Raw genomic sequence first — 6258 nt, forward strand, 5'->3', positions numbered from 1 at the left:
GTTCGCCATTTCATCTTATCGTCACAAGAGCGATTAAATTTTTCTAAAGCAGTAATTTATGTAAGGCATATAAAACTTAAATATTGAATGCACAATATGCATTTTGTAATAAAATTGATAAATTCAAATGCTAGATATTTGTCCATAAATTTCCAAGCGACGGTCCAGGTGACTTAATGGTTTCTTTTTGGGTGACCTGTGTCCTATCCTGGTGATAACTGAAACCTTTTTTCTCTTTTAATTTAAATTAAAATTGACGAATTTTTTACGTTTTAAAACATAAGACCCAGATTGTATATGAATGCACTTTTGACCTAAAGTTACTATTCCGTTGGCTTACTTTTTAAGCTTTTTAAAAAGAAGAAAGAAATTTAACGTCAAACATATCGGAACTCACCATCCAAAAGGTAACCAATGGAAATGTATCTTATTTGTATCCGTGTGATGACACATGCCAATGAATGGTCTTCCTGTATTCCATTTGGTGAAGAGACCATTTTTGCTGAGGTCTAAATTCAAAGGATAATTATGTACCTCCTTGTAATGATATTTAACAATAGTATTCAAGATACCACTTCTACTATAGTCTGTCCCAAGATATTTATGCGGCATATTTGGGCGATTTTTAATAAAAACTAGACTTTGACCCGTGCGTGCATGGGTGACATTGCGTATCGGACATTAACGAAATAGAAACATCGTCTCAACGTATTGTTGACATTTACATAACAAAACTTACAATAATGCTATTAATTTTATTACACTCTCCTTAGTTAGAATAATATATCTGTGTGTCGGGAGGGACAGGCCATCAGTGTCCTCACCACAGTTAAAATGACTCCTATTTACAGGTAATGTCGCAGAAAATTGCAGCATCGCTCCGAAACGATTTTGGAGAAAATTGATGAAGTAGCATTGAACAAAAACCAGTCAAATTAATCAGATATTTCTTTGCCATCAAGAAGACAAAAGTATGTAACAAGTTGATAATATTTGTTTTTATAATTTCTCTCATAAGAAAACATAAATATATATGAACGGAATATATAGCAAATTTCTAATGAAAATGTACACGTATTTGTATTATCGTTTTTTAGTTTATCCATGCAAATGAGATCTTATAAAAACATGAACTAAAGAGCCTCCCGTGATTTAGCGTGAATGTAATGCGCACGCAAAAGATTGTAAGATCTAAAAAAAATCCGAATGATTTCCGGAATTGTTTTAGGAATATTGTTGATTATTAATTAGCGAAACTTAATTGAAAAAAAATAAAATAAAACAAATTGGTAATCTTCAAGTGTCAGTGATGTTTAAAATATACTCTGGACTTTGTAAGAGAGCCTCTAACTGCTACAGAAGCAAATGTTGGGTCTTTAGCAAGAATTTTGTTCCATTTTTTTTTCAAGAAGGAAAGGTCCTGGCCTCGTTTCCCGATTTATTCGATTTTTTAGAACATATTTTCTGTATCTTTTTTTAAAGGTATAAAATCTCTCTCTTGCTAGCTCCTTTGTGATGTATGAAACATTTCTGGAGGTATCTTGACGAAGCGCTGTTGCCATATCACCCCATACTTTTTTTTGTTTCGCAATATGTCTGCATTCTCCTTCTACATGTACATATGTAGATTGAAAAAAGTTTTTAGGGACATAGATACTCTATTCTAGTGTCCCTTTTTTGTTTCAGTGTTATCTTCAGCCCAGTCATTCCCGAAGCAAGGAGTACCATCGTAATACTTCATCCTAGTCTTAGGTGGATGAGCATGAATCATCCTTGCTGGTTTTTCTGTTAGGATCGTGCTAATTGCTGGTACTGTGACTTATAGATGTTTTGTCTAGGTACTCGTTGGTGAAATTTTCAACATTACTGAGGTTTTCTATAAGGAATGAATTATTTTTTTTTATGATAGAAATAATTTCAAATGGCTTTAGCGAAATACTAAAAAAAAATATAATAAAATTCATGGTTATAATCTGTTTATAAATAATTACAATTCATGGTAATATGAAATTTATTCCCAACACACCTGGCATTTGATTTTTTTTTAAAAACAATCCAATATACAAATGTAATCAGCCTTACATGATAAATATCTACAACAAGAAGAGACCAAAGCAATTTAATATTGTTTCCTTATTGATTCCTTATTAAGTATCTTAAGCAATTTAACATACATTGCTAATTTTAATTTCTGTCGTCTATATCAATTTCAATTGGAAAAAGATCCTCGCCGATGCCCAGTGATTTCTCGAGTCCCGCCATGTTGAACTCTTCTGATGACGTTACGCACAAAACTTGGTGACTTTGTTTATAATCAAAAGTACACCAATAGTACACGTTGATAATCATTGCTACAGACTGCAAACGTTGGTGACCTAATATACCAATGGCAACAATCTGTTGAACCGTGAACGCATTTTTTGTTTGCAACCGGAGGCGGGTTAAAGATTTATCTCCACGCACCTGCGGAGAAACAGATGCGTTGGCGTTAGCTTTCACACACATTATTTTATTTAATATATCGCACTAACCCTAATGCTAAAATAGATTTTAACACAAATGAGGACTGTTAGAAAAGTTCGCGGACAAGTTGGATTGTGAACGGACTATTGGTATGATATCAGCAAAACTTTTAAGATTTAAACTGTTCTAATGAAATATACGTAAACATTTGGTTTTTTTTAAAATGCACCATAAAAGATTAATAGCTTATACTTATTAGGATATTATTATGATAAGATATCATGCCTCATGGAGGTTTTGATCTTTAAAAATATTTTTCACGCATTTTCTTATTAAGAAAATGTCATACAAAAATGAATGATATTTCATTTGACGTTACTATAACTTATGAAGGTCAATAAAATTTAAGAATTTCGGACCATTTTATCGTCAAAAATGAACAGTTCGAAAATTATGTAAAAAATGATAACGTCAATGAACATCTTGGAGCACCGGGCCTATATTAAATTTTGTATCCAAGCAAGAAAATATCTGATGAGACCAAAAGGTTCTTAGGTGCTGCTAGAAATGACCCACGTATGTCTAGGACAATAGTTTACCAATAGAATCAGATGTTTGAAGGTGGAAGGAATGATATTATAAGCTGACGGCAATCTGTGATCAAACTTTCGGGCATCACAGGATTTGATCACGCGACCAACAAAGTTCATATCCCGGTGAACTTTTTAACTTGCTGTTTACTTCTTAAAAAGACTTAATAGAAAGATCGAATTTATGAGTACATTAAAAAAAATTACATTGAGGTACCTCAGTGTGATTATGTAAACTTATGAATAACAATCTGAAGTTGAAGTTTTCGTACTCTTTTTTTAGCTGTTTACGCCATCTTAAAGTTAACAAGAATTTCCTCTATTTTCCCAATAATCGTCTTTGAAAAGGATTTTAAAAAAAAAGAGAGAGAGCATAAAACAGTCTATATGAACTACATGTATATTCCCCATGATAGAAACACTTTTTTCTATATTGCTGTCATCAACTGGTCATAATGAATCAATACTGTATATTATTTTAATTAAGAAGTACACATACATGTACCAATAACTGAATTAAAGATATACTTTAAAACAAAACAGATTACAGAAACTTACAATTGCATTTAATACTTTGAAGTTGGGCAAACACATCACGTACATGTTTAGTAGGATAAAAAAAAGGTCTTAATTCTAGATTTTATGTCATTAAGGTGAAATAACACATCATCACAAAATGGCTGACCGCTGACCGAAACAAAATTGCGTTTTATTAATAGGATTTTATGAACTGAAACATGAAACTTACTCCATAGCCGAGTGGATAGAGTGTTGGACTTGTGATCTGACACATCCCGAGATCGAATCCCGCAGGGTCTTTTGTTGTTACTTACTGGAATAATTATTTTAGATATTCATTTTTTATCCCCAAACTGCAAATTTTTCGCCCATTTGACATTTGTACAGTTTATTTATCATTATATCTTGCATTATAAAAAAAAATCCTGTTTATTTGAGTGACTTTTTCCAGATGTGTGTTTTTCCACCTTAACATGTTCACTCTTTAAACCGACATGATGAGATTTTATGCATCAAATCCTTACAATCGCTCAGTTCACGTTCCCAATAACTTTTTTTTTCATTTTTACTATTGCATAGGTATACTATCCTTTGACACGGAATAATGTGTTTAATTGGTTTTTTAAAAAAATTACATCGTTCAGTTGTCATCATCCGTATGAGTTGTCTTTCTTTGACATGTCGCGTCGGTGAGTTAGATGACTTTCGGCGATTTGATGCATTCCATTAGTTGTCTTTCGACAAGGTGTCCTGTACCACAATAAAAAGATTTATTTACCATCCTAATTTCCTAGGGTTTTGTCTCGAAAGTTAAGTTGACACTTTTTACTACGGGACCTTATGGGAATTAGTTGAAATAGCGCTAAATTTTCATGTTTCCCATTATTTTTTTTTTTTGAATATCTGCCCCGAGGATTTCTTTCTCTTTCTTATATATGAAAAATATTGTAAAAAGTTACTCAATATGAAATTGAAAAAATTACCTCGTGGTTTGATCCAGGGATAATATAACAATTAATTTTGTTTCTCAAATATTTGCCTATTGTGGTACATGTGTATATTGCCTTATAAAAATTAACTTTTAACTAAATTACGCTTTTTATTTGTTAAATAAATATATTTCAAAGTTAATGCTTTATCAATGTATTTTTAAAAAACCAATCGCCGCCTTGATTAAATGAGCTAATCACACTTTTTCTTTGGCTTATGCATAGTTTAAAATACCGGATAACGATGTTGCGTAAGCCCCACAATAGCACTTTTCCCCTATCAAATACATAAAATCACAATTTTAAACTAATAAACGGTACATACGTTTAATATTCATTTTGTATAAATACACAATCCAAAAGAAAGATATAACTTAGCACATACGGCGGCATTAAAATCAAAAGATGGGCAAAGTCATGCGCATTCGAACTGTACCAGGCCTCGTTAAATAATCTATAATACAAAGCAATGGTAAACTTATCTCTAAAATTATTACCAATATCTCCTTCTTTGTTTCAAAATTCGTTTAGTCCTTGTTTCACCGATGGATATTCTTCTAGCAGTATTGCATCACACGAGTCAGCAATCAGTTATGTACATAAACCGTATTGTACAGAAGAACTATGTACTTCTTTTATGGTCATGCAAGGTTGCCATCATATTGCTCCATGTAAAGATACTAGACTACCCATTACATGCCCCATATTAGTAATTACACAACTTGATACAAGGTCTCAAGTCTACCATTAACAATCAGTTCTTCTAGAACTTTATAATTTCATATTAGCTTTCAATTCATTCATGTGTAGGTGAATTAAAGTCAAGTCAATGGGTTTAGCAATGATTTGTGATTACTTGTATTTTACTATCATGGTTTTGATTAATCTAAAGGGTCAGAAATAAATTGATTTGAGATCATTCCTAAGCACTTGTAACATTATCACACATGTCAGAAAAAAACTGCTGTCAGTGTTAATATTTGGACTGTACGCAGTTCGGAAGCAACCGCTGTGTTTTAAGAACTTATAAATATTACTGTTAAAATATCATTGCTTCTATAGATCTGTTGAGGATGAGTGGTATTTATATATATTTGTCTTCTTCTATTATCTGGTTTAAATGACAAGGCTTTAACTCTATAAATGTTCCATATTTTATCAGTGCCTACTCGCTCTCAGGTATAAATATGAGTATAAAAAGCATTATCTTCTTAAGGTTTAAAAAAATGTGGTATTGTATGATTTGTAGTACAATTTGTTCTCTTGTTGATCATTTTATAATGCTTTAATTATTATCAGGGGAGATCATTATACTACTGTATCGGAATAGAATAAAAATATAGTTTCTGTGATCTCCCCTTTTTTGCATTATCGATATACGTATACTAGAATTCATATGTACAAATATCTATCTATTACCTTTGTAATTTTAGTAATTGACAACTTACAAATCTTTTGTGTTTGTGCCTTTTAATTTAACTTTTAACTTAGGCAGTGGAATGATTAAGCAATTCCTTCAAATTTAAAAAAAAAAAATTCATACAGATTACTGTTGGATAATAGGATTTAAGTAATCATTGTGTTCTGAGATGAAGTTGTTTATAAATATAATCATCTCGTCAGTTTGATTACTAGTTAATTAAAGCCCTTGTATTTTGTACGTTTGAGTTGTATGTCCTATCTTTGATTTGTACGTC

Source organism: Crassostrea angulata, chromosome 5, assembly GCF_025612915.1.
Source record: "Crassostrea angulata isolate pt1a10 chromosome 5, ASM2561291v2, whole genome shotgun sequence".
Classification (NCBI taxonomy): Eukaryota; Metazoa; Mollusca; class Bivalvia; order Ostreida; family Ostreidae; genus Magallana; species Magallana angulata.